Source organism: Lolium perenne, chromosome 7 (genome assembly GCF_019359855.2).
Source record: "Lolium perenne isolate Kyuss_39 chromosome 7, Kyuss_2.0, whole genome shotgun sequence".
NCBI classification, from domain to species: domain Eukaryota; kingdom Viridiplantae; phylum Streptophyta; class Magnoliopsida; order Poales; family Poaceae; genus Lolium; species Lolium perenne.
This window is the reverse complement of record NC_067250.2, coordinates 41,767,398-41,786,673: the sequence shown is the minus strand read 5'-3', so window position 1 is coordinate 41,786,673 and position 19,276 is coordinate 41,767,398. Positions and strand designations below refer to the sequence as shown.

General features: G+C 39.6%; 1 long non-coding RNA gene across 11 annotated transcripts; it reads left to right on the top strand.

Moving 5' to 3' along the window:
* Nucleotides 1-1,489: 1,489 nt before the first annotated feature.
* Nucleotides 1,490-7,493, top strand: LOC127317718 (uncharacterized). Of its 11 annotated transcripts, XR_007861427.2 has the most exons (17): nt 1,490-2,005; nt 2,179-2,246; nt 2,344-2,619; nt 2,702-2,717; nt 3,128-3,158; nt 3,525-3,621; nt 3,940-4,137; nt 4,247-4,337; nt 4,445-4,608; nt 4,686-4,753; nt 4,833-5,019; nt 5,135-5,209; nt 5,301-5,492; nt 6,060-6,225; nt 6,617-6,722; nt 7,229-7,303; nt 7,423-7,493. It is a non-coding gene; the product is annotated as an uncharacterized lncRNA (long non-coding RNA). The 11 variants fall into 11 exon arrangements; XR_011749280.1 differs by having other exon boundaries at nt 2,350-2,717; XR_011749276.1 differs by lacking the exon at nt 2,702-2,717.
* Nucleotides 7,494-19,276: the final 11,783 nt, after the last annotated feature.

Sequence of the window (19,276 nt, the reverse complement as noted above, 5' to 3'; positions counted from 1 at the left end):
ATGGCCTCCTCGCTGTCAAAATAGATTGATGTTTGTTTTAATTCTTGACTCAACTGAAATTTGTTTTATCTGCAGGCAGTGGCATCTAAAACGGTCTTGTCTCTTACACCACTTGATGTGCAGCTCATCCCGCACTACAGCTGGGAAGGAAGGCCCCAAGGCGAGCCATTTTTCATCTCTTACTGCTCTATTAATAAGAGATTTGCACGTCACGAAAAGAACAAGAAAATATTATGGGTTTTATGATGCATGGTTAAGGTTCTAGACAAAACTTGGTTCAATACTACATGCTAAACAAGATGGTTTTCCTTATAAGCTAGAAAATTTGTATTGCTACTTGGTGTTTGTGGTTTTTTTACCTATTGGGAGAGAGAAAAAAGTCGTCTACTTGCTAAATTAGGTTATATATAAAATACTACCCTTTGAAGACATGGGTCTTGGACATTTTTAAGCTGTACTACATGGTATGGTAGTAAGTAGGAAACAACTATAAATTTAGTAGTCAATGCGCTCGTGGATTTACTTGTGGGGACTTAATCTGTCTTTTAGCTCAGGTTTGATGTCCTAAGTTTTGCCATATGAATTCAATGAAGGTTACACAAGGCGATAGTTTAATCTTTTCCAGGATGAACTCAAAGAACCAATTGGGAAATCAGAAAACTACCATGATTTTTATTTCTATGAAATTGCCACTCATTGGTATTTCTGCCAGCTTCCAATTTCATGTTCCCCAATAGTACTGCTTAGGCTTTAGGTTTGATATTATTTCCTTCAAGAATTCAGAAGAAGATTTCTTATTGTAGTTTTGGTGGATTTAGTTGACACATTGCTTGTTTGGATAATACCGTGAAAACATATCATGGAGAGAGTCCATCTGGTAAAGATAACGTCGAACATAAAATATATGGATGATACAGCTATTATGAAGCAGTAAAGAAATGACCTTACTTTTATAGTACTTTATATTTTGTTTCTATTTTGAAGAACTGCTTTACCACATCAGATAAAATCCAGAAGTAATTTGCCTACATTTATTATACTAGCTCTAAAGTATGAGATGTCTCCTGCTCTGTCTGATTAATTTGTGGGCATATCATTGCTACTGTCTCCTAATTGGGTGATGAGCCTATGGTGTAGATTTTTGTGGGCACGTGTTTGTGATCTACCATGGTATCTAGCTTCATTTCTATCATGATACTGAATTTCTTAGTGCTTCAGTGTGTTATCTCGTGATTTATGTGGTGAGGGACAAATATGTAATGGAGGATATATTGTTGTTTTAGTCACCACTGTTTCATGTGCTACTAGGCACAAATTTCTGATATTAGCAGCTCTGGTTGTGTGCATCTTTTCTTTGTATACACTATGATTTGCTTTTTTTTTATTTCCCTTCTGTTTCATTCTCTAAGAATACTTGCTTTCAAAGATATACCAATGAGACAATCAGACAAATGGTAAAATTTTGTGTGCCTTGTGAGAGATCCTATCAAGTACACTAACTTGGTGTCCCTTGATCACCCTGGCATAATATTCTCCAATTTTGCATCCATTGCATCCTATTGGGAAACTACATGTATGGTCATATAGCTTTCTTGACTATTTTGGTTTCCGGACACTTATCTCCCTCCCGGTTGCTCCTCACTCTCACTCATCCTTCAGCCAGTGGAATGCATGGTCAAATTGCCACAGCCCTTGTGGTTTGCTTACTACAATAGAAATCCAAAATACACCCACTGGTCGTTTTTTATTGATATAATTTATAAACAAGTTCTAATCATTATGTCCTCGGTTTCTTAGCTCCCTACCATTGTATGGTTTGTACCTACAGCCTACTACCTTCACAATCAGTTTATTTTCTATTTTATGGTGTCCAGTAGTTTACCTAAACGTTAATACCTTGCTTTTCGTAGAGAATCTGAATAACAAAGGTGCGAATTGAGAAGGTTCTCAAGGCTGGTGCTAATATTGTAGATAACATGTTTCAGCATCATTATTAATTGTTAAGGTAAGCTAGATTTATGACAACTTTCTCTTACATGTTGAGTCTCAGCAGTATTACTATTATATTCTCTTGCGCATTAATTACTTTGTGAAGTGGAATATTCTAAACTTGACCTTTTAATGCATAATAATTATCCTAGAGAGAATCAACATGTACTAATTGATCATATTTCTAAGGCATGCTCTTTGCGGGCTTCACATCCCTCTGCTTGATTGCTGGTCTTCGTTTGTTATCTACCCGTTGTGTAAGATTTTCCAAATTATATATCTTCTTTATCATATTTCTTGATTCCTGAGAAAATTCAGAAAGCATGCTCATTTCCTAAAGTGTTTTTCTTTTAGTGCCAGAGCACATGAGTAGCAAACACACAAAATATAATCTCCCAAAACAAACCTATGTGCCTATATCGGGCGCGGCCGCCGCCATTGAGGTGATGGGGGAGGTGGGCGAGCGGGAGGGTCGAGGCCCGGCGGTGAGGTGGCCGGCGGGCGACGGTGCTGTGGCGACACCGAGGGGCAGGATCCGGGGAGGACATGCGGGATCTGGTCATGCCGGTCTTCCTCTGCGTTGCTACTTGCGCTGCTTCCTCCTCCTCTTGGCTGCCTCGTCTCCCCCAGGTAGGAAATCAAGGGCTCCAATTCTTCTCTTTTGTTTGTTTGATTCTCAGTTATAGAAGATTCTTGCTGATGGCGATCACAGGGAGCATCATGGTGAGGTGAGAAAGCTCTGTTCCTTCTTTTTGTTCTCTATCCTTCTTCCTGTCTTGATTGTTTCTATCCTGTTTGTGACAATCCATGTATCTTCTTTTCCCTACATTGTATTTTTTTTGGTTAAACTACTCTGTACAATAACATACTGATTGTCTGTGGGAAAGGCCGATGTTGTATTCCCCGAATTATCTCCAACGGCAAATACATTGTTACATCTTTCAAAATCATGAAATCTAAGCGGAAAACATTGGAAAACAAATGGGTGGCTTCATATTTTTGAAAGCTGGATGCACATCTAATTTATTGATGTACATTAGACTGTATTTAAGAATTTGATTACCCATTCATGCATTAATATTTTGAAAAGTGTGTCAATGTGGCTTTCTAATTCGTATATGATGCATGAACATGGCAGTTCGCATTGGCGTGACGGTGCTGCACCCGTTGTGAGCTTTCTCTCTCTCTCCCCCCTTCGATTTCTTTTATACTATACGCGGTATTTACTTGCCGCTGATTAGAATTTTGTCATGTATATATGACTTTGTCAATCTCTTTAGGTATAAGAATCATCCATTTGCCTCACATAATTTTATTTTGGGAAAACAGATCACTGGATATTTGGATAGTTTGCTCGTCTTGACATATAGAGTATTTTACTTTATTTGATGTAGATTCCAACTAAATCCATATTACTAGAGATGACCTTCTACATGCATTTATGAAGTGGATATGAAGCTTTTAATATGTTTTTTATTTTATTTTTCCCCTTCTTAAATTTCAGTCATAATATTTGTTGCCCGTTTTATGTCTAGGAGTAATGCATCGGTATAGGCTTGGGATTGCAGCGGTTGTACCTACAGAAGTGGCAGAAAGCAAAGCTAAAATTATGTTGAAGCTTCTTTCATCAAGGTTTTTAATTAACCTCTATTTCTATTCGTAGAGTTACCAGGCTTTTATCATTTTGTTACACATTGCAAGCTTTCTGTTGGATGATGGCAGATAGTTACTTCAAGTGACCTGCCCCCTCTTGTCTCCTCTTTGGTTTTGTGTGCACTCACAGATTTGGTTATACCTGGTTGGTCTGTCAATGTGTTTTGATGTTACACTTCAGATCCTTGTTTGGTGCCTGATGCAAATACTAAATGAGAAGTGCAGTTTTGGGGATTAGCCAGTTTTGGATATAGTTGTTATCTTACTAATAAAAAATACTCTACATGATTGTTACAGGTTAATTATGAGGACTTGGTGCTCCATTATCTCCTCATTTCACTTATGTGGGTGGCGAGGAGATCATCGAGATGTCTCGCACCACCGGTGCACGATGACAAGATGGTGGGGCCTTTTGGCGTTCTTGCAATCCGGTTTCCTCGGCCAGAGTTAGGCGACCTTGCCAGCAACACCTCGTCATCTCGAACTTGTCACTAGGTATACCATCTCCCTAGGTTAGTTCGGCGACAAATGGAATTCGTGATATATGCTTAGGTTATGTTGTTTTTTCAATGTTTATTGTTCATTTTCTTGGTGGTCGGCGCAGATGCAAAAGGAGAGGTGCAGATTCAGGATCAGTGGTGCATTGCTTACTAAAAAGAAGAGCTTTGAACAATTACTTTTGAACAAAAGGACAGGTGAAAATTCGGGATGGATGATGCCTTTTCTTACTAAAAAGAAGAGCTTATGTTCTCTGCCAGTAATTCGAAAGCTTGACCTTGCTATTGTTTCTTTTGTGATGCAGATGGATTATCTCGATCATTGCCCAACATTGGACAATAATAATATTGCCCCTTCATACAGTGGAGCTGGAGTGCTTAAAGGATTTTTATTGAAAAATAATCCTCTTGATCTCTCTTCTATCTCCATAGCTCATATGTTGATGCTCCTCCCTTCCTCATGTGTGAGGTGAGTACTAATTTCACATTTTTTTACCAGAACAGGATTAGTTTGATTTCTGAGTGTTAATATTCTTGTTTATTCAGTCTAACACCGGGGAAGTTTCATATTTGTTCATAACAACTTGACTGTCAACTAAAGAATTGGATATGAGGTGGGATTCTGATACAGTTTTCCTTTTAGGTTGAGCTTTGGTGTGCAACTTGGGCTAATATTTGTTCTTCCGTTTGCAGTTATTACCAACAATGACTGCATCTTCTGTGAGAATGATCTGGTTACTGACAAGAATGCGGAGCTCATCGGGATGCAAGATGCCGAGGTGGCCGGCATCCAACACCGTGGGCTGTTGGTGCTCCACCCAGCGCCCCACTTCTTGCTTGCATGCATGCCACCGGTCAGTTGTAAGATGCCAACGCCCAGGTAGGTATATGCTTCTAAATTCTATTTTTTCGTTGAGAATTGGGATGCATTGGTAATTTAGAAGCGCCCATTAACCCACTCGAATTCTTAATTTATGATTTTTTTTTTGATTTAGGTACTGCAGGTACCAATGGGGAAACAACAGAAGAGCGATGAGGGCATTGTCTCTAGGTTCATTCTTATTTTGAAGGTACATAGAATTCATCAGAACTACTGACATTATCTGAACTGGCGGCAAATGCCGAGTGCCATAACGACAATAATCATCTTTATTCTTGTAGAATAAGTAGTCAAATCAAGGATTGATCGGCGAGTGATCAAGCAGAGCGATCTCGGGTTGTACGTGTTCGCGTTGAATCTGTTGAGTGGCGATCCCTTCATGAATTAAAAATTGTTGCCATACTTTGACACCTGCCCGAGTTCTTGGTTGCTATAAATTGTGAAGGAATCAAGTTGTGGGCAAATATTCAAAGGTAATGAATGATCCAATACTTGCCTTGTTAGTCCTTTCTTGGTTCTTATGCATTTTATATTATTATTTTGGTCCCAGCTTGTTGCGTTGATTGGTCTATATGGCCTGTAATAATTCAGTTGGCATGGACATGGGGATCTTGAGCCTACTTTCACTCCCACAAATGGTTGCTTTGGATATTAAGATGCCACTTTTATTTCGTCACCCATGCATTGTTTTGCATTCAGAATTACCTGCTAGATAATATTACCATGCCTATTATTAATGTGTCATAAAGACAAGCACTTCACCAGCTAAACCACTTGCCATGTGGTTAATATTTACGGTTTGGCCTTCAGAAATTTCAGATGGGAATGGTCTCCAAATTTTAAGAAAAGTTTGTTTGGGAGCAGTCATTTATTTATTTGTTATTATTCACTACATATCAAGTAAGCTGGTTGTGAAATTTACATTGACTTCTTGTGATATGATGTAGGTATTATTAGCCATTGACTCTATTTATGTTGCCTTTCGGCTCCACAATTGACCTGATTTAGAGTTGATCCAGAATTTCATTATATTACCGCAGAATGTGCCTCTGAACATAGTTTCAGTAGTAGTGCCACTTGGAGAGATCAACATTATTTGTTTACTCATCCAATGAAGGTCTTGCTGCTACACGAATTGCTCCTTTTGAAACAGCTGGTCAGAGTTCGAGGGATAAACATTCTATGCTACTTTCATATGCTGGATTTGTACGTAACTCTTGCTCATAATTTAAAACTGTACAGTTGGATGTTGACTGATGTCACATTGCACCTGCATAAAAATCATGCTACAAGACTGAAACGCAGACACTGTATTATATCATTTGATTGTGGCATTTTGCATCTCATCTTGGTTTCATCTTCTGTATTCTCTTAGTCATTAATAATTTTAAGGGTCATATTCGTGTTCCTAGAAAATTGTTTTTGAAATATCATTTGTAATAGTACATCAACATACTAGGCATGATATTATTTCATTTTGCTTTGGAATGAAAAATGGCCAGATGGATAAGATTGGAGTGGGATACCTGTGTATGAAAAACCTCAGCACTTCTGTTTTCACTACATGGTTCTAAATATTGTTTTTTGCTCATCCTAGATTCTTTTATGAGTAATATTGGAAGTCGATATGGAATAACCTCTGGATCTCGAGAGAACACCCTGTACAATGCTCTTTGGGTTGCACAGGCACTGCTGCGCAAAGGGTAACTCCACTTTTCTCCGTCTCTTAGATGTTATAATTTATATTGATTACACATTTCAGTAGCCTTAAACATTTTTTTGTAGCCGTGCAGCATGACCAGTATTATGGTCAGTTGTCGAGTGCAACATCCTCCAGTTTTTATTTAGTTTCACATCAGAAAGTCAGTTTTCTCCGTGCATTGATGCATATGCACACAAAGATATGACAGGTTTTCGTGTCTCCATTTGATTCTGGTTCCACCTCTGCCAGTATCATTTGTTGTGACAGCAGCCTGCAGCGTGTGCCTTTTACCTACATATCTCTACATATTTATGATGGGTAAAGGGACGTCTTCTCAAGCCCACTCCCGTCTGTTTGGTTGCTAGAAGATTTAGGTTCACTCGTGGAATCCTCCTGCAACGAGTCTCCAACCTATCCCGTTCTTAATGACTTCTACTCTAGAGTACTAAGAAGTTGTGACAAATATAGAGATGATTCCTAAGGAGATCTGGCATATATATTTCTCAGTGCAGTTGAAGGATTGGTGCTGGTTGGAGGGTGCTCCGGTTCCTGCATGGTGAATTCCCTCCCAGGCATCAAAAGGTAAAGTACTGATTCTTTCCTCTTCCTCTAATTGATTTGTTCCATCACGCTGATAGAATTGTTGCGATTTGGCACTGGCATGACCTAATGGTTTGTCCGCTCACTAAATATTTATGTAGGTTAGAACAGTCATGGTGCAACGCCGTGAGAGGAGAGGAAGCTCCTGATTGTGCATTCACGATTCGGTGCCGTGGATAGTAGGGATGCCCAATCCATTCTGGCCTTTTTTCCGTTGCTTTCTTTTTATTTCCATCTTGTTATTCCAAATTGTTGTATATACACTGCTTCATGCCTGTATTTTTCTATATACCATGCTTCATGGCTGCATTTTTATATACATGTTTTCAAATTTTGCCCACTATTAGTATCCAAAAATAATATATTTCTGGCATTTCTTTTGCCAGCTGAGTTGGTCTAAAATAAACAACATAAATGAAGGTGGAAGAAATTAGTTTTAAGTATATTGCAGTTGTTGCTGCTGTTTTTGCTATTAGAAATGTGTTTGCAGACATGCTGTAGGTTTTCATTACGGTTTACAGTTTTCTATAAAAAAAAATTGTCGTACAATATTTATGAATGCCTTCTCATGCAGGCCCGAGTTCTCTATTGTCAAATCTGATTCTGCTATTTTCTCTATTAGAAATTTGCTTACAGGTATTGATGTTTTTTAATTGTCACCAGATTATGTCAATGCAGCCATTGGCAATATGAAAGCGGCTTCACAAGTTCGGTGGAGGGAGCTGTTATAACCCTAAATTCCATCAACACAAAACTAATCTACTTATACCGCCATCACTAAACTACTGCTAAACTACGATATATGATAAATGTTGCACTTTTGTTTCCCTTCTACCTTTAGGGCGAGGCACAACGTTGGTGCAATGAGTAAACATTTGTAATAGTTTCGCTACACTGCGATATATGATAAATGTTGCACTTTTGTTTTGCTTCTACCTTTAGGGCACGTTGGTACGACTGGTAAACATTTGTAATAGTTTCTGGTTCTTGTGGTATCGGTGAAGCGGCTTAGAATCTCGAACCAAACTTTTTATCTTTCTGCTTACAATAAGTAGAAGCATTCCTTTTGGAATTACTAATTATCCATTTGCACTTCTTTTATGATGCTACATCTTTTGGTACAATGACCATAATTTGGTGCGGGAGTTTAGATATTGTCATATCTTACTGCACCACCTCAATGTAATGCTGACGGTTATATTTCTGAGCTAATTCTTAATACTAAAATAAGCTAAATCTTACAGTTTAAATTCTGGTGTTTGCGCGATAGCGCAACGGGCTGTCGAGGGAGTTTCCTCCAACGAACCACACTACATACTATTATACCTCACCATGGGACGCCATGTTGGATACTATTCTACTCGATCCAAAAGCTCTACTCCAACCTCGGATGATGTTATAGCTCCCTTTACCACTACGGTGATGACATCGGCAAGAAGAGTACAGCTCTGCTCCAAGCCTCTAATACTAAAATAAGCCAAAACTTATGGTTCAAATTCTTATTGAATTATGCTATTTGTGCAATAGCACAACGCGGTAATTCGGTACTAAAATAAGAGAAACCCTATGGTTAGCCTTCGTCATTGCGCGATAGCGCAACGGGTCATCTAGTGGTAGATAACAGACCCACACAAGACCTGCTACGCCTTAAGAGGCCGGCCCAAACTAGGCCAACCCATTGAGTAAGCGAGCCAGGTCGGATGTCTTGAAATGACTAGTCAACTTGTTAAATGGGCTGGCTGATACGTCCAAAACGTATCTACTTTCCCGAACACTTTTGCTATTGTTTTGCCTCTAATTTGTGCACTTTGGATGCAACTAACACGGACTAACGCTGTTTTCAGCAGAACTGCTCTGGTGTCTCGTTTTTGTGCAGAAATCCAACTTTCGGGAAAATCCTCGGAATTTATGCAGAAGGCCCTATTTTCCCAGAACAATGAGGGAGCCAGAAGGACAATTAAGGTGGAGGCCCGAGGGCCCCACACCATAGGGCGGCGCGGCCCAGGGGGGGCCCGCGCGGCCCTGTGGTGTGGCCCCCTCGGCCGGCCTCCGACGCCCTCCTTCGGACTATTTATCGGCCTCGACCTAAAAACGCACGGAGAGAAGTCGAAGTCGCCAGAAACCCTCCAGAACGCCGCCACATCGCGAAACTCCGTCGCGGGAGCCAGAAGTCTTCGTTCTGGCACTCCGCCGGGACGGGGAATTGGAGGAGATCATCACCGCCATCACCGCCAACGCCTCTACATCAACCAGCCATGTTTCCCCCATCCATGTGTGAGTAATTCCCCCGCTGTAGGCCGAAGGGGATGGTAGGGATTGGATGAGATTGGTCATGTAATAGCATAAGATTGTTAGGGCATAGTGCCTAGTGTCCGTAATTGGTACTTTGATGATATTGTTGCAACTTGTTATGCTTAATGCTTGTCACTAGGGCCCGAGTGCCATGATCTCAGATCTGAACATGTTATTGTTTCATCATGATATTCATTGTTTATGGTCTTACCTATAAGTTGTATACACATGTCATTGTCCAGGAACCAATGGCCCCAGTGGCCAATCGGGACAACCGGAGGGAATGGTAGCGATGTGAGGATCACATGTGTTCACGGAGTGTTAATGCTTTGCTCAGGTACTCTATTAAAAGGAGTACCTTAATATCCAGTAGTTTCCCTTGAGGCCCGGCTGCCACCGGCTGGTAGGACAAAAGATGTTGTGCAAGTTTCTCATTGCGAGCACGTACGACTATAATTGGAACACATGCCTATTGATTGCTTTGTACTTGGACACCGTTTTATTATTATCTGCAAATGCCCTGCTATGATTGTTACATGAGTTTCTCTCATCCATGCAACGCCCGTCATCCGTCCCCGTGCCTACAGTATTTTAATCCTGCTGTTTACTAAAATCACTACTGCTGTCTCTGTTACTCTGCTGCTGTTATTTCACTACTCTTGCTATAAAGCTGTTACTGCGATAAACTCTTGCGAGCAAGTCTGTTTCCAGTGCAGCTGAATTGACAACTCATTGTTAAGGCTTCCAAGTGTTCTTTGTCTCCCCTTGTGTCGAATCAATAAATTGGGTTTTACTTCCCTCGAAAGATTGCGATCCCCTATACTTGTGGGTCATCAAGACTATTTTAAGGCGCCGTTGCCGGGAGCATAGCTTTATTTGGAAGTTCACTTGGATTAATATTGTTCGCTGCAAATTCTCCATCATGGGTAAACCTCGCGATACTAAGATCGCCATATTGCCATCCACTACAAGAAAAGGTACAATTCTGAGTACCTCCGCTACACTTGATTCACCATCTGTGATTGATAAACTTGTTTCACCGCCGCATGCTTCACATGCGGGTACTTCTATTTGAATCTGAAAACTCTCATAATATTGATAATATTTCTGCTGTGCTTGATGATAGTGGTTCATTGGGATCTTTTCTAGATGCTACGATTGCTAGGTCTAGACAAATTGAAAATATTGAAACTCCTAATGCTACTACACCTGTTAATTCACACGAACTTGATTATTTTAGTGATGATCTGATGAAGATTATGTGGAGCTTAATGATGATTTTATTGAAAAATGCAATGCTACTACTGATGCAAGAATAATTAAAAAGTTGCTTGCGAGAACATGCTTTGTTAGATATAAAGCGTCTCCTGATCCTAAGTTTGCCACATCTCCTATAAACATTAAGGATAAAGATTATGATTTTTCTCTTGATCTATCTCATATAGCTATTGTTGAGAAAACACCCTTTTGTGGTACTGAAAAAGAAAGTCTTTGTTGAACACATGGTGAGTTATCTACTACGAGTAGTTTGTTTTACGATGATGTCAAGATGCGTACTTACTTTGTTGCTAAAATCTTTCCATTCTCATTAAAGGATGACGCTAAAACTTGGTATAATAATTTGCCACCTAATTCTATTAAAAGTCCAAAAGAATTGCTTGATGTTTTCTTCCGCAAATACTTTCCTGCTAGTGCTCAACATATTGCTTTGCAGAGAATTTATAATTTTGACCAGGAGATGAAGAGAAATTGCACGAGGCTTGGGCGAGATTTTGCTCTCTTATTAGAGCTCGGCACTGATCATGATCTCGAAAAGCATGATTTACTTGATATATTTTATAGCGGACTAACCATTGAGTCTAGGGCATACCTGGATAGTTGTGCTGGTTGTGTTTTCAGAAAAGAACTCCAGACGATGAAGAATTATTGGCTAAAATAAGCCGGAATCATGATGATTGGACTACGCCTGAACCAACTCCAACGCCAATATTGAAGAAGAGGGGTTTAATTAAATTGAATGATGAAGATATGAGGGAAGCCAAGAAGTCTCTCAAGGAGAAAGGTATTAAATCTGAAGATGTGAAGAATCTACCTCCTATAGAAGATGTATGTGAGATAATTCCCCCTTCATCCATGATTGAGGTAAACTCCCTTCAACGCTTTACTAGGGAAGATATTCCGTATTCGAAACCTCCTGCACAATGCTTAGATGAGTTTGATAATTATATTGTTAAGCAAGAAAATTTTAATATGAGAGTAGAGAATCATTTAATGGAAAATTCTCGAGCTATTAGTGAATTGCATGATATTGTAGAGAACCTCCAATGATGTTAAGATGCTTGTTAAACATTTTCATATGATTCAAACTCAAATTGATCAACTCACTAAAATGCAAAATGACTTGTTAGGGAATAATTCTAAAGAGAAACATGCTTATGAAGTAACAACTAGAGGTGGTGTCTCTACCCAGGATCCTCTATATCCTGAAGGGCATCCCAAAAGAATGGAACAAGATTCTCAACACATTGAACCTAGTGCTCATTCTAAGAAGAAAAAGAAGAAGAAACATAAAAATGTTGTAGAATCCTCTGAACCTGCTAATGATCCTAATAGTATTTCTATTTCTGATGCTGAAACTGAAAGTGGTAATGAACATGATAAAGATAATGATAAGAATGATACTCCTGATAAAGAAGAGGTTGAAGAAGAACCTGAAAAGCATGCTAAAAATAAAAAGTACACTAAAGAAGACTTTATTGCTGAGAAACATGGTAATGAAAGAGAACCTTGGGTGCAAAAGCAAATGCCTTTTCCTGCTAAGAAACTAAAATCAAAGGAAGACGAACACTATAATAAATTTTGCGATTGGATGAAACCTTTATTCTTGCAAATCCCTTTGACTGATGCTATTAAATTGCCTCCTTATTCAAAGTATATGAAAGATATTGTTACTAACAAAAGGAAAATCCCCAATGAGGAAATTTCCACTATGCTTGCTAATTACTCTTTCAATGGCAAAATTCCAAAGAAGTTGGGCGACCCAGGTATACCTACTATTCCTTGTTCTATTAAGAATAATTATGTTAAAACTGCTCTATGTGACTTGGGAGCCGGTGTTAGTGTTATGCCTTTTTCTCTTTATAAGAGACTTTACTTAGATAAGTTGATACCTACTGATATATCTTTGCAAATGGCTGATAAATCTACTGCTATTCCTGTTGGTATATGTGAGCATGTTCCTGGTCAAGTTACTACTAACTGCTTGATATTAACTGATTTTGTTGTGTTGGAAATGCCTGAAGATGATAATATGTCTATTATTCTTGGGAGACCTTTTCTTAACACCGCAGGGGCTGTTATTGATTGCAATAAAGGAAAGGTTACTTTCAATGTTGATGATAGGGAGCATACCGTTTATTTTCCCAAGAGGATTGAGAAAGCGTGTGGAGTTAATACTATTTCTAATGTGAGAACTATCAAAGTGGGAACTATTGATTGTCCTATATATGAGCCTAAGGAAGAATATCAAACTCTCGTGATTGGATCCATATCAATACAATTCAAGGTAACATGATTGATTTGAGGTTTATTTCTTCTTATGCTATGTAAAATTTATTTGGTGACAAGACTTGATCAACCTTGTTAACGAATACCTTTTATATGCATAGAGGAGGTAAACAACATCTCTTTCTTCCTCCATTTGCTCTAGTTGCTGTAGCATTTTTAATTTGCAAAGTTCCTTAGTTATTTGGAGATTTCAAAATTTTTCCTGGCCAGTAATAATAAACTAAATACCCAGAAATGTGCATTTTTCAAAGTTTTCAAAAATTCACAAAAATTATACCGTTGGTCCTATTTTTCAACGAGGCACACAGGAGCACCGAGAGGATGACCTGTGGGGCACCAGAGGGCGCCAAACCACAGGCCGGCGCGGCCAAGGAGGTGGCCGCGCCACCATGTGGTGTGGGCCCCTCCTTGCCCCACTTTGCCATCTCTTCCTCCCAGCACCTTCTCTCTCCCGAAAAAACTCGTACCAAGTTCCTCTCACTCGCGTTTTTGCTCCAGAGCTCCAGATTTCTCGATCTCTTTGCTCAGCCCAGATTTCTTGCTGAAATTTGGCACATTTGCTCCTTGGTATGTGACTCCTCCACCCATCCAAGTAGAATTTTGTTTGGTTGAGTATATCTTGAATATTTTGCTGCTGTAGGTAACATGTTTAGTGAGCTTGCATGCTTGTTCTAAGTGCTAGAAATTAGTTTTGATGCATGATTAGTACTCTAGCAAGTTCCTATGGTAGTTTCCCTTGATTATATGTCACCAAACCAAATTTTATATCACTTGTTGAAAATTTCAGAGAAGCTATGAAGAAGTTCAACTTTGGAGAGTTGTTCAAGAAAGGGACAACCAGCACCGGGAGGCCTTCTAGGGCCACCACCCGGATTAGGCGATCATACAATGAGGACATCATCGCGCCTAGCTTCGCGCCCGAAGAGGACAACGGGGCTCCTAATGCTTCGACTTTTCCATGCTATGATTTTCTAAGGAATGCAGGGATATTGGAGGATTTCTTCACCCTTGTCAACAGGGCAGGGTTAACCACCTATGTGGGAGATGAAAGGGAGCAATACTACATGCTCACCAAAATCTTCGTCGAAAGTTTCAAGTTCGACAACAAACAATATGAGCCGACGGTTGCATTCAAGATCTATGGTAATCCTGTTACTATGAAATTGGAGGATTTTTGTCGTGCATTGGATATTGTCCCTGTAGGTACAGCAAGTAGGATTGATGACAACCCCCGGGACTTGTTGGAGCTCTATCGAGGGATTACTGATGATGATTGTCGCACCATTCAGCGTGGCAAGATAAGAAACATTCAACTCCCTGCCATTAAGTATTTTGCATATTACATTGCTACTAGCATTCTTGGTAGGGAGAACACTAGCAACATTTCTAGTTACCATCTTGCTTTCTTGAATATTGCACTTACTGGTCAGACATCTTATCACCTTGGTGCTCTTATTGCTCGCCGCCTGACTAACAGGGGGCCTATTGATACGTCTCCGACGTATCGATAATTTCTTATGTTCCATGCCACATTATTGATGTTATCTACATGTTTTATGCACACTTTATGTCATATTCGTGCATTTTCTGGAACTAACCTATTAACAAGATGCCGAAGTGCCGATTCTTTGTTTTACTGTTTTTGGTTTCAGAAATCCTAGTAAGGAAATATTCTCGGAATTGGACGAAATCAACGCCCGGGGTCCTATTTTGCCACGAAGCTTCCGGAAGTCCGAAGACGAGACGAAGAGGGGCCACGAGGCAGCCGAGCATAGGGCGGTGCGGCCCCTGCCTGGCCGCGCGGCCCTATGGTCTGGGCCCCTCGTGCCGCCTCTTGACCTACCCTTCCGCCTACTTAAAGCCTCCGTGACGAAACCCCCAGTACCGAGAGCCACGATACGGAAAACCTTCCAGAGACGCCGCCAACGCCGATCCCATCTCGGGGGATCCAGGAGATCGCCTCCGGCACCCTGCCGGAGAGGGGAATCATCTCCCGGAGGACTCTACGCCGCCATGGTCGCCTCCGGTGTGATGTGTGAGTAGTCTACCCCTGGACTATGGGTCCATAGCAGTAGCTAGATGGTTGTCTTCTCCCCATTGTGCTATCATTGTCGGATCTTGTGAGCTGCCTAACATGATCAAGATCATCTATCTGTAATTCTATATGTTGCGTTTGTTGGGATCCGATGAATAGAGAATACTTGTTATGTTGATTATCAAAGTTATATCTATGTGTTGTTTATGATCTTGCATGCTCTCCGTTACTAGTAGATGCTCTGGCCAAGTAGATGCTTGTAACTCCAAGAGGAGTATTTATGCTCGATAGTGGGTTCATGCTGCATTGACACACAGGACGATGTGAGAAAGTTCTAAGGTTGTGTTGTGCTGTTGCCACTAGGGATAAAACATTGATGCTATGTCTAAGGATGTAGTTGTTGATTACATTACGCACCATACTTAATGCAATTGTCTGTTGCTTTGCAACTTAATACTGGAGGGGGTTCGGATGATAACCTGAAGGTGGACTTTTTAGGCATAGATGCAGCTGGATGGCGGTCTATGTACTTTGTCGTAATGCCCAATTAAATCTCACTATACTCATCATGATATGTATGTGCATGGTCATGCCCTCTTTATTTATCAATTGCCCAACTGTAATTTGTTCACCCAACATGCTGTTTGTCTTATGGGAGAGACACCTCTAGTGAACTGTGGACCCCGGTCCAATTCTCTTTACTGAAATTCAATCTCTTGCCAATCTTTGTTCTCTTGTTTTTACGCAAACAATCATCTTCCACACAATACGGTTAATCCTTTGTTACAGCAAGCCGGTGAGATTGACAACCTCACTGTTTCGTTGGGACAAAGTACTTTGGTTGTGTTGTGCAGGTTCCACGTTGGCGCCGGAATCCCTGGTGTTGCGCCGCACTACATCCCGCCGCCATCAACCTTCAACGTGCTTCTTGGCTCCTCCTGGTTCGATAAACCTTGGTTTCTTTCTGAGGGAAAACTTGCTGCTGTGCGCATCATACCTTCCTCTTGGGGTTCCCAACGAACGTGTGAGTTACACGCCATCAAGCTAAATTTCTGGCGCCGTTGCCGGGGACCTGAAGAAAAGCTACACCACAGAGATCTCTAACTCCCACGTCAACTTTGCGCCGACAAAGTAAATTCAGCGCCGTTCTTGGGAGATCAAGACACGCTGCAAGGGGAGTCTCCACTTCTCAATCTCTTTACTTTGTTTTTGTCTTGCTTAGTTTTATTTACTACTTTGTTTGCTGCACTAAATCAAAATACAAAAAAATTAGTTGCTAGTTTTACTTTATTTGCTATCTTGTTTGCTATATCAAAAACACAAAAAAATTAGTTACTTGCATTTACTTTATCTAGTTTGCTTTATTTACTGTTGCTAAAATGGCCAACCCTGAAAATACTAAGTTGTGTGACTTCACAACCACAAATAATAATGATTTCTTATGCACACCTATTGCTCCACCTGCTACTACGACAGAATTCTTTGAAATTAAACCTGCTTTACTGAATCTTGTTATGCGAGAGCAATTTTCTGGTGTTAGTTCTGATGATGCTGCTGCCCATCTTAATAATTTTGTTGAACTATGTGAAATGCAAAAATATAAAGATGTAGATGGTGACATTATTAAACTAAAATTGTTCCCTTTCTCATTAAGAGGAAGAGCTAAAGATTGGTTGCTATCTCTGCCTAAGAATAGTATTGATTCATGGACTAAATGCAAGGATGCTTTTATTGGTAGATATTATCCCCCTGCTAAAATTATATCTTTGAGGAGTAGCATAATGAATTTTAAACAATTAGATACTGAACATGTTGCTCAAGCTTGGGAAAGAATGAAATCTCTGGTTAAAAATTGCCCAACCCATGCCGTGACTACTTGGATGATCATCCAAACCTTCTATGCAGGACTAAATTTTTCTTCGCGGAATTTATTGGATTCAGCTGCTGGAGGTACCTTTATGTCCATCACTCTTGGTGAAGCAACAAAGCTTCTTGATAATATGATGATCAACTACTCTGAATGGCACACGGAAAGAGCTCCACAAGGTAAGAAGGTAAATTCTATCGAAGAAACCTCTTCCTTGAGTGATAAGATTGATGCTATTATGTCTATGCTTGTGAATGGTAGGACTAATATTGATCCTAATAATGTTCCATTAGCTTCATTGGTTGCACAAGAAGAACATGTTGATGTAAACTTCATTAAAAATAATAATTTCAACAACAATGCTTACCGGAACAATTCTAGTAACAACTATAGGCCATATCCTTATAATAATGGCAACGGCTATGGTAATTCTTATGGTAATTCTTACAACAATAATAGGAATTCACCCCCTGGACTTGAAGCCATGCTTAAAGAATTTATTAGTACGCAAACTGCTTTTAACAAATCTGTTGAAGAAAAGCTTGGGAAAATTGATATACTTGCTTCTAAAGTCGATAGTCTTGCTGCTGATGTTGATCTTTTGAAATCGAAAGTTTTGCCTAATGAGAATCATCATAATAAAATTGTTACTACAGCAAATGCCATCCAAGTTAGAATTAATGAGAATATAAGATTAATGGCTGAACTGCGTGCTAGGTGGGATAGAGAAGAAAATGAAAAACTAGCTAAAGAGAAGAATGTAGCTAAAGTTTGGACTATTACCACCACTAGTAATGCTAATGCTACACATGTTGCTGCACCTCCTACTAATAATAATAAAATAATTGGTGTTAGCAATGTTTCCACTTCTAATGCAAAGCGCGAGAAACTGCCTGAAACTGCTAAAACTGCTGAAACTGCTTGTGATAAAGCTGCTGAAATTTTTTCCAACATTGGGGATGATGATCCCATTGCTTTAGATTATAATGGTTTGAATTTTGATGATTGCCACATCTCTGAAGTTATAAAGTTCTTGCAAAAACTTGCTAAAAGTCCTAATGCTAGTGCTATAAATTTGGCTTTCACACATCATATTACAAATGCTCTCATAAAAGCTAGAGAAGAGAAACTAGAGCGCGAAACCTCTATTCCTAAAAAGCTAGAGGATGGTTGGGAGCCCATCATTAAGATGAAGGTTAAAGATTTTGATTGTAATGCTTTATGTGATCTTGGTGCAAGTATTTCTGTTATGCCTAAGAAAATTTATGATATGCTTGACTTGCCACCATTTGAAAAATTGTTATTTGGATGTTAATCTTGCTGATCATTCTACAAAGAAACCTTTGGGGAAAGTTGATAATGTTCGCATTACCGTTAACAATAACCTTGTTCCCGTTGATTTTGTTGTCTTGGATATTGAATGCAATGCATCTTGTCCCATTATATTGGGAAGACCTTTTCTTAGTTGGTGCTATCATTGATATGAAGGAAGGTAATATAAAATATCAATTTCCTCTCAAGAAAGGTATGGAACACTTCCCTAGAAAGAGAATGAAGGTACCTTTTGATTCTATTATGAGAACCAATTATGATGTTGACACTTCGTCTCTTGATAATACTTGATACACACTTTCTGCGCCTAGCTGAAAGGCGTTAAAGAAAAGCGCTTATGGGAGACAACCCATGTTTTTACCTACAGTATTTTGTTTTTATTTTGTGTCTTGGAAGTTGTTTACTACTGTAGAAACCTCTCCTTATCTTAGTTTTGTGTTTTGTTGTGCCAAGTTAAGCCGTTGATAGAAAAGTAAGTACTAGATTTGGATTACTGCGCAGTTCCAGATTTCTTTGCTGTCACGAATCTGGGTCCACCTCCCTGTAGGTAACTCAGAAAATTATGCCAATTTACGTGAGTGATCCTCAGATATGTACGCAAATTTCATTCAATTTGAGAATTTTCATTTGAGCAAGTCTGGTGCCATTTTAAAATTCGTCAATACGAACTGTTCTGTTTTGACAGATTCTGCCTTTTATTTCGCATTGCCTCTTTTGCTATGATGGATGAATTTCTTTGATCAATTAATGTCCAGTAGCATTATGCAATGTCCAGAAGTGCTAAGAATGATTGTGTCACCTCTGAATATGTTAATTTTTATTGTGCACTAACCCTCTAATGAGTTGTTTCGAGTTTGGTGTG